Consider the following 10,467-nt stretch of genomic DNA (forward strand, 5'->3'; position numbering starts at 1 on the left):
ATTTATTACGCCGTTGCATGTTTCATTTAGTCTCAAATGACAGGTATTCCTTCGCCAGATAGAATTAGAAAGTGAGTGTTTGCCTCTGGGTCATGTCAGTGTCTGGTAATGTGTGTCTAATTAATCCAGCTAACAAGTTTTGTTCCCATCATATCGTCCTATGATTGTTGGCTAATGTAGCTTCCTACATCATCTCGATGATTAGGTAGCGCAGATGTTGGACTTGAGCACTAAATTGTCAACCTGGGGTGAAGAGATTGCTCCAGTTTTTACCACAAGAGGACACACACACACACACACACACACACACCTCTCTTCATCTACAAGGAGAAAGACAAATGGATGTAATTAAGCGGCGAGACACACAGCTTGATTAGAGAGGACTGGAAAGCCGCCCAGGGAGGTGCCGTAACTGAGCGCTCTGATTAACGTCGTACATCTCACTCCATTCGGCTCGGCTCGAGATGGCCACAGAGTGACCAGGAGTAGAGAGCCGGTTTCTCCAATACACTGTTAAACAAGCCCCCAATGGTAACCAAGGAGATTTGCTCACTGATGCTCCTCAAAAATGCACCCCTGGGTTGTTTCTCTTAAGTATTGTGTGGCCATCATTAAGTAATGGTCTCTAGGAGTAAATGCCAGGCAAAAAAATAACACACACACACACATGCTAATAGTTAAACTCAATATGCACAGGAAACTAGTATACAGACCCCTAATTTGGGTGTATGATCATACTTTGGTTTTGTCACTTTCATTTATTTAGATTTTCTTATTGATATTATGGATGTTAGTGTGCCTTTAATATCAGCGAGTAGTAATTTCCTTCCTGATTTAGCTATTTAATTTCAGCAGCCGTGACCTTCTGCGCTTTGATTAGTGCTTTAAATCAGACTTGTTAATCACACTGAGTCCTCCTCTGACTGCAGGATAAGCTCTGTCTCTGCCCGTCGGCCATCTTGGAGCGCAGGCCTTACACAAAGCCTCTCCAGAGTACTCGTCATGGGATTTCTTTTCATGGTGGTTCCCAAACTCCTCGTGTCTGCCTGGAGCTCCCCTTACCAGGTGTTCTTTGGCCGGCCTCTTTTCGTCTTTCCTTGAGGGTTCTGTGTGTGTGTGTGTGCGTGTGCGTGTGTGTTGAGAGTTCCATGTCAGGACTTGTCTGATGATGTTTGACACTAGTTTTCGTAGTGTTTCCCATCCATTGGCACCTTCCGTTAAAGAAAGAAAAACCCACAATGGTCAATGAAATAACTTGAAACTGACAAAAGTAATAATAAATAAAAATGTACTGTAAAGTAACTAATCAAAATCAGACATTGCTTTTGAATTGTGGTTCAACAGAATAATAATAATAAACAACAAAAATGATGGTACCCCTAGAAAAGATTGAAAATAATTTGACCATAGGGACATGTTAAACTACGGTGTGTCCTCTAATTAGCAATACAGGTGTCTTCAAACCTGTAATCAGTAAGTCTGCCTATTTAAAGGGTGAAACGTAGTCACTGTGCAGTTTGGTATCATGGTGTGTACCATGCTGAACATGGACCACAGAAAGCTAAGGAGAGTTGTCTCAGGAGATTAGAAAGAAAATTATAGACAAGCATGTTAAAGGTAAAGGCTATAAGACCATCTCCAAGCAGATTGATATTCCTGTGACTACAGTTGCACATATTATTCAGAAGTTTAAGGTCCAGGGTACTGTAGCCAACCTCCCTGGACGTGGCCGCAAGAGGAAAATTGATGACAAATTGAAAAGACGGATAAAACGAATGGAAACCAAAGAGCCCAGAACCACTTCCAAAGAGATAAGAGGTGAACTCCAAGGTCAAGGTACATCAGTGTCAAATCGCACTATCCGTCGCTGTTTGAGCCAGAGTGGAACGAGGAGGACTCCACTGTTGAAAGCAAATCATAAAAAAGCGAGACTGGAATTTGCCAAAATGCATATTGACAAGCCACCGGGCTTCTGGGAGAATGTTCTTTGGACAGATGAGACAAAACTGAAGCTTTTTGGCAAGTCACATCAGCTCTATGTTCAGAGACGCAAAAATGAAGCATACAAAGAAAAGAACACTGTACCTACTGTGAAACATGGAGGAGGCCCGGTTATGTTCAGGGGCTGCTTTGCTGCATCTGGCACAGGGTGTTTTGAATGTGTGCCGAGTACAATGAAATCTTAAGACTATCAAGGCATTCTGGAGCAAAATGTGCTGCCCAGTGTCAGAAAGCTTAGTCTCAGTCACATCTCAGACGTGGACAAAATTGTTGGTACCCTTCCGTTAAAGAATGAAAAACCCACAATGGTCACTGAAATAACTTGAAACTGACAAAAGTAATAATAAATAAAAATGTACTGAAAATTAACTAAAGAAAATCAGACATTGCTTTTGAATTGTGGTTCAACAGAATAATAAAAAAAATGAAACTGGCCTGGACAAAAATGATGGTACCCTTAACTTTAATATTTTGTTGCACAACCTTTTGAGGCAATCACTGCAATCAATTGATTTCTGTAACTCTCAATGAGACTTCTGCACCTGTCAAGGGGTATTTTGGCCCACTCCTTGTGAGCAAACTGCTCCAGCTGTCTCAGGTTTGAAGGGTGCCTTCTCCAGACTGCATGTTTCAGCTCCTTCCACAGATGTTCAATAGGATTTAGATAAGGGCTCATAGAAGGCCACTTCAGAATAGTCCAATGTTTTGCTCTTAGCCATTCTTGGGGGTATTAGCTGTGTGTTTGGGGTCATTATCCTGTTGGAGGACTCATGACCTGAGACTAAGCTTTCTGACACTGGACAGCACATTTTGCACCAGAATGCCTTGATAGTCTTAAGATTTCATTGTACTCTGCACACATTCAAAACACCCTGTGCCAGATGCAGCAAAGCAGCCCTTGAACATAACCGAGCCTCCTCCATGTTTCACAGTAGGTACAGTGTTCTTTTCTTTGTATGCTTTATTTTTGCGTCTCTGAACAAAGAGCTGATGTGACTTGCCAAAAAGCTCTAGTTTTGTCTCATCTGTCCAAAGGACATTCTCCCAGAAGCCCTGTGGCTTGTCAATATGCATTTTGGCAAATTCCAGTCTCGCTTTTTTATGATTTGCTTTCAACAGTGGAGTCCTCCTCGTTCGACTTTGGCTCAAACAGCGACGGATGGTGCGATCCGCCACTGATGTACCTTGACCTTGGAGTTCACCTCTAATCTCTTTGGAGGTGGTTCTGGGCTCTTTGGTTTCCATTCGTTTTATCCGTCTTTTCAATTTGTCATCAATTTTCCTCTTGCGGCCACGTCCAGGGAGGTTGGCTACAGTCCTCTGGACCTTAAACTTCTGAATAATATGTGCAACTGTAGTCACAGGAATATCAATCTGCTTGGAGATGGTCTTATAGCCTTTACCTTTAACATGCTTGTCTATAATTCTCGTTCTAATCTCCTGAGACAACTCTCTCCTTAGCTTTCTGTGGTCCATGTTCAGCATGGTACACACCATGATACCAAACAGCACAGTGACTACTTTTCGCCCTTTAAATAGGCAGACTGACTGATTACAGGTTTGAAGACACCTGTAATGCTAATTAGAGGACACACCTTAGTTTAACATGTCCCTATGGTCAAATTATTTTCAATCTTTCATTTCATTTCTAGGGGTACCATCATTTTTGTCCAGGCCAGTTTCATTAGTTTTTTTAATTATTATTCTGTTGAACCACAATTCAAAAGCAATGTTTGATTTTCTTTAGTTAATTTTCAGTACATTTTTATTTATTATTACTTTTGTCAGTTTCAAGTTATTTCATTGACCATTGTGGGTTTTTCTTTCTTTAACGGAAGGGTACCAACAATTTTGTCCACGTCTCTGTGTGTGTGTGTGTGTGTGTGTATGTATGTGTATATATATATATATATATACGTGTATATATATATACTATATAATACAACATTTTATTATGAATTGTAGGCGGATATGTGTGCACAACGTACTACAGAGCCACTACAGACCACAGAACCACAATAAATATCAAAGAATAATTGGTGAGATTATAGAGGTATGCCTTGAGATCTCGCTTAAAGGTTTCCACAGTTTTCCTACAACCTTTTCCAGTTTCATAGGTACTACAGAGTCCAGAGCTGCCCTTAATTTGGTGTTGAAAGTGGTTACTAGATCATTATCACATGATGGCCCTGCCTCTGGGGTGGTTGTACTATTCATGTTCATTATCATTTTGAAATTCTCAGCTGAGTTAAGATAACGTTTCTTAACAAAACATTCAGTACTATTTTTAACTTTAGGTACCAATGCTGTAACTAAAATACAAAAGTGGTCAGAAAGAGCAAGATCACAGATAGACGATATGACGGTTGTAAGACCGTTTGTAATCACTAGGTCCGGGGTGTGGCCACGGTTGTGAGTGGGTTCAGTAACATGTTGAGTAAAGTCCATAGAGTTCAAGAGGTTCATAAAATCCCTGACCTTCGAGTCACCCTCACTATCCACATGCATGTTAAAATCACCAGTGATAATAATCTTATCATAATTTGTATGGATAATTGACAGGAGTTCTGAAAAGTCTGTTAAGAAAGTAGGACATTGATTGAGAGGCCTATACACAGTTACTGTCAGAACAGGAGGCTGGCACTTTAGAACTATAGCATGATATTCAAAAGAGGTGGAATCATTACATTTACATTTTACATTTAGTCATTAAGCAGACACTTTTGTCCAAAGCGACGTACAAGGGAGAGAACAGTCAAGCTAAAAGCAATAAAAAAACCTGGTGTAACAATAAATACTACTTTACATAAGAAATAGAAAAACGACATGGAAAGACAAAGAAGTGCAGGAATGTAACTGCTGAAATGCAAGTTAACCCTCCTATTATGTTTGGGGTCAATTTGACCCCATTCAATGTTTAACGTCTCTAAATAAATGTTTGACATAATTTGTTTTGCTTCATATTTAATGACTTTTCCTAATTTAATGGGGACAACTGGGTAAACACAAAATTAACATGATGATATGTTTTCAATGTCCTGTACACATACTTTACGCATAGGTGTTGTTTGGGGTCAATTTGACCCCAGGCTGTTTTAATTGTATAAAATATATAAGAAATATCAACTTTTTTCATCATATTGTTACTTTTCTTGATAAAAGAAATAGTTTTTTATTCCAAATGTTATAGATAACAACAATATGTACTTAGAAATAATATGAAGCCATAAAAACACCAGAAGGATATCTCTTTCCAATTTTAGGTCAATCAGTGAGATTTTATGGGGATCTGCATATTTCTCCATAGTCGCGTAACATGTATTCTGGATGTATAAAGGGAGTGGGTGGGGATATTGTTTTATTTTTAAGGGCTATTTAGGTAGTCAACAAACAAACCTAAAGTACCTGACACATAAACTTTGGTAAAAAAAAAATAATTATAATAATTTTTTGGAGGTTTAAATTGCTGGGGTCAAATTGACCCCAAGCATAATAGATGTGGGTAAAATTTGAACATAATAGGAGGGTTAAGCGCTAGTCAAGGTGCCAGTTAGGAAGGGAGGTGCTCTCTGAAGAGTTGGGTCTTCAAAAGCTTCTTGAAGGTAGAGAGGGACGCCCCTGCTCTGGTAGTACTAGGCAGTTCGTTCCACCAACGTGGAATCATCAAAGGAGATACTCCTGCAGCACAAGGCATCCCACCCCCTTTATGGCCTCTCCTAATGTCCTTGTTGGTGTGAAGTCCTATTTGTGAAGAGGTAGCTGCCAGTGTTGTGGTCTTATCTTGCTTATCTGACGCTGGCTGTGTGTCTGCAGTGACAGGTCGTCTGCAAAGTCAAGGTCAACCAGCGTGGTGTCATCCAGCGTGGTGTGATCCAGGCGACCTGGCACTGCAGACGCAGCCACCAGTGTGTCCACAATGCCCACTGGATTCCCCTCTTCCTTCAGTGGTCGTCTTCGTTACCCAGTCGATGGCCGGTAGAAAGGAGAATGGAGAGAGTAGGCATCCTTGTCTGACGCCAGTCCTGGTCTCAGACTGGTTGGTCCTTCATGTCTCCCTCTACAGGCCATTGCAGCATAGCTACTCTTGATAAGGTTCACCCTCTTTGTGGGCACTCCAGGATGTTAAAAGCTTCCAAAGGGTCTCTGTTCACAGTCGTAGGCTTTTTCATCGTCAGCTAAGTTTACACCCGGTGAGGGGTTCCACTGTAATGATGAGTATACAAAGACTGCCAATCTGGTCAAAACAAGATCGATTCTTTCTGAAGCCCACACTTGCTGATCTCTTTGCTGGGGATTGACTGCTTTTATTCTAGGATCAGCTCAAACGTGCTTAATTAGTTCCTCTGCCAGCAACTGTGTATGTGTGTGTGTGTGTGTTTGTCATGGAGAGGGTAAACAGCTCTCAGCGTCCATTGTGCAGGTTGCCAAAGTGTCAGATGAAAGTGAGTATTGATCCGTTGGTGAAATACCTATTGATTTCGGGTGATGTACCCTTGAGTCTGTAGTGGCTGAGCTGATTTATGCCTGCCATTTTTCAGAAGGTCCTGCGTTATTTAATATGAGATCAAGGCACCCGCTAAAGTCTTCTTTAATTGATCAGTCCAACATATGGCTTTCCACCAGTCTATCTGGTTTGAAGGCTGGAATTGGGCCATGTGAAAGAACTGAGTGTCTTTTGTCACATAGAGAGAGACCGGCACAACACACACACACACAGAGGCCGTGTGGACGGAGGATGTGAGGACTCAGAGAAGGTCTTTGCTCATGTCCTACTCATCACTGTGTTGATGGCACGTCTGATTAACTGCCTCTATTTGCCCAGTTCTTTTTTGAAGCGACAGCAGTATGGTCGTCATTGGCACATCACACACACGCGCGCGCGCACACACCCCGCCACTCCTCCTCTTCCACACACACCTCACACACACACACCCCTCCCTCCCATTCCAAGATGTTTATGATGGTGCAAACAACCCAGACTGATTCAAAAGCACTCTGAGGCCATTAGAGGACCCCTCCTTCCTCTGCGCTCCGTGCAGAGATAAGACCGGGGCGACATCATTTCCTTTCTAATACTGCACTGCACTGAACGCTGCACCGGAACTTTCTGTCTCTGTGTGTTATTCAACTTCGTTTTTATTTCTGTCTGTGTGTGTTATTCAACTTCATTTTTATTACGATGAGAATTACTGCGGGGAAAGTAGGTTAGTGTTCATGTGTGCATGTTGGTCCTGGATGATGACCAATGTGTTTGTGCCAGACGGTAGCTGAACATTACTCAAATGATATTTATTCATGAAATCACCCCTCTCTCTGTTTCTCTCTCTCACACACACACACACACACACACACACACACACACACATTCACACTTAAATACACAGGAACACACTCACTGGCTGCAATCATTCTGCCCTTGGGCCTATAGGGTGAAGCCCTAATTTGCCTACCACTAATGAGCAGCTCCCCAAACCTATGCTCCGGTATTAAACTTACAGGTTGTGCCTTGTGTGGGTTCCTATAGATATAACCTTTTCTGCCTAATAGGCCTACTGTTCAACAACTCTTTCTAGACCGGACTTGTAATAATGTCCACACAACATAATTTATAATAACAATCAACGTCAGTTCAAGTGGGCAACCACACACACCCACACTTTCTCAATACATTGGCATTTAAATGGGCCCAATTCAGACGCAATAAAGTAGCTGAATGCATCTCTCGAGTCCTCTCCATCGCACTAAAACATTTACTCAACAAACACATTTACACGGACGTCTGAACGGACCCCTGCTCCCCGGCGTGGTATACTCTCCGCTAAAGCATTTACCGAGCACCACTGTTTGAACAGTTAACGTGGCGTGAATGCTAGTGAAAACTCTCAACCCCTGTCCTTATCGGCAACCGCTTTCCCGGTGTTTGCCGACAGATAAGCTGAAGTAGGGGTTTGATTCTATCTACTGGTCGTTGGCTTCCTCTCAAATAGGTCGCAGCAACGACATGCGAAACGGACAGTTTTATTCCACTTATTCAATTTGACTTTTTGATGGAGAATTCAAATACATGCCCAGCACCGACAGTTATGTTTTGTTGTCCTTGAGGGAATAGAATGTTTTATAAGTTCTCCTGGAGAACGCCAGACAGTGTTTGATGATATGACAGTGCTGCGTTTTAGTCTAACCATTATACGCTATTTCAGTGTTTCAGTCTCTGATGAATGTGCTATTTCCAATCAAAACAGGAAGGTGTGAAATTGAAGGACTGATAGAAAAACAAGATCGGGCAGCATCGAAGAGGTTGTAGTACTGCGTTAAATTGCAAAGCAATTTTCAGGTCTAATTAAAAAAAAATCGAATGCAGTTTTGACAGCACTAAATTGCCATGTTAAATATAGAGATGTAATACACTGGTGGCTAACATTGCCAGGCAGGGACCAGGGCTGTTCGCTTTAACCTGTGTCCTGACAGCAAAGGATGACCAGACAGTCAACAAGGATGGCGCCGATTTTCGTCCCTTTGCGCCAAGTTCTCCCGCTGCAAACAGAGAGAGAGAGAGAAAAAAGTAACCTATGACCTCACAAAAGGCCAATCTGTTTGAGTGAGAATGAAGCCACTTTGGCTAGCGTTGCTGGGCCCTACAGACCTGATGTCCTTGCGGAGAACATCTGTCATCATCACTGTGTAAAGAGGCTCAAATGTGGATGCCTTCATAACGAGGACGTAATAGGAACATGTTCTGTCTGATGCACTTATCACAAAAAATGCTGTTTATGGAAATATGTTATCTGTTTATACCGCCTTGCTGCACTGACCGATTTAATAATACCATACAAACAACAGAACCACAAAACTAAACATATCCTATCATCAAACAAAAGTGGATAAAATGAGTTTATCTACCATGTAGCCACCATGTCTATGAAAGTGTCATGAGACACTGGTGATGGGAATAGTTTTGTTGTTGGTACTCTATAAGAAAAACAAATCGCCCATGGTCATGTATTGAACTGAACAGATCTTTGGCAAGAGATTTGACCTCTCACTCAGGGCAGATTTTTAAAAACGTCTCTTCACTACAACACCATACGCGCACGTACAGAGAGAGAGAGAGAACTAATTATTCAACCAGAGTGTCGATATTTCCCATCAAGAAACGAACTGCAACAGCTCCATTATAATTTGACCTCAATTTGTAGATCTCCACAATAATTAATATCCTGTTGTATACTACAGCAGATCGCCAGGTTACTCTTTAAAGCAATTAACCGTAATGAGCCCCATACTCTTTGTAATGGGAGTGAAAAGACCGTTCCAAATAATCGCCTGTTCTAAAGTTTTACAGAGGAGAACGGTTTATTGCCATTTACGTTTTGTCTTGACTTGTCTTGTGTGTGCTTTGTCTGGTGCACCTGGTCTGGCGCTGACAGTCAGGCCTGTTCCCTTTCCTGTTTTACTTACGGTCGCTGTCCATACTTCAGAGGTGCTGAAGTTTCTCTCTCGGCCGATCGGCGTGCCACGGCTACAGCTTTCAGGAAGACTGTATTCGAAAATGCTCTGCTTTGGCACATTTAAGACACTGTCGTTTCTGTTCAGTATGATTTAGACAGTTGACCCAAAAAGGTTCAAAATAATTAAATTATTTTGTATCATTATTATTATTATTAATAATAATATTATTATCATTAATATAGTCATCGTTACATTGGTATAGGCCGGACTCAAACGAACTGCTGAACTGCAGGGAGAGCTGAAATAACCTGGTCCAAGAAATTAGCTGACACGCACTGTGAGCACAAAAAGGTGAACATACTCCGAATCATAAGCTGTCATTAGGCTACATTGTATGAACAGATAAGACATTTATTACAGGGCCCGTCCTAGACATACGGGGAAGATTATCGGTGCATTCATGCGTTATTACAAGAAAAAGACAGACGGAGGAGGGGAGGGGAGTGGTGGTGGTGGGGGGGCAGCCCCGGCGCAGGGATGGGTCTAGTGCGCGTCTAACCTATAATATTTCCTGGAGTCTCAGGTATAAATAGGCTCAGGACTCGGGGAGAAGAGCAGACACCGACACAGCCCAGCATATTTCAACACCACCTCTCCCCGAACGGGATCTATCGTGTTTTAACAGTAAGTACTCTTTACTCTCTGAGCTTTGTCCATTTGCCCATTACATTAATATGGCTGCAGTCTGCAGGCACTCGAAATGTTGCAGAAGAGTAACTGTTCTTCAGAACAGGAGTAAAACTGCTCCAGAAAGTTGAATAGACTCAGAAGATCTGGTGGTCGTGACTAAATCTTAATTTGCCATGCATTTCAATACTTTATCTGAATAGTTTTGATCAAGATTGTGATCATATGTATCTTGTAGCCTGTAGGGTTACCTAAAAGTTGGTTTTGGTAATGATTCGCTTCAGAGACAACCAAACGAAACAGTATGTCAGGTAGTCAGCTGTTGTTTTT

At 41.8% G+C, this 10,467-nt stretch overlaps 1 protein-coding gene across 1 annotated transcript in view; it reads left to right on the top strand.

Moving 5' to 3' along the window:
• Positions 1-9,816: 9,816 nt before the first annotated feature.
• The window catches only part of pyyb (peptide YYb), a 4,439-nt gene continuing 3,788 nt past the window's right edge, over positions 9,817-10,467 (top strand). The window contains exon 1 of the mRNA XM_012837659.3: positions 9,817-10,134. The gene's annotated coding sequence lies outside the window, so the exon portion shown is untranslated. The remainder of the gene's footprint in view (positions 10,135-10,467) is intronic.

Source organism: Clupea harengus, chromosome 1 (genome assembly GCF_900700415.2).
Source record: "Clupea harengus chromosome 1, Ch_v2.0.2, whole genome shotgun sequence".
Classification (NCBI taxonomy): domain Eukaryota; kingdom Metazoa; phylum Chordata; class Actinopteri; order Clupeiformes; family Clupeidae; genus Clupea; species Clupea harengus.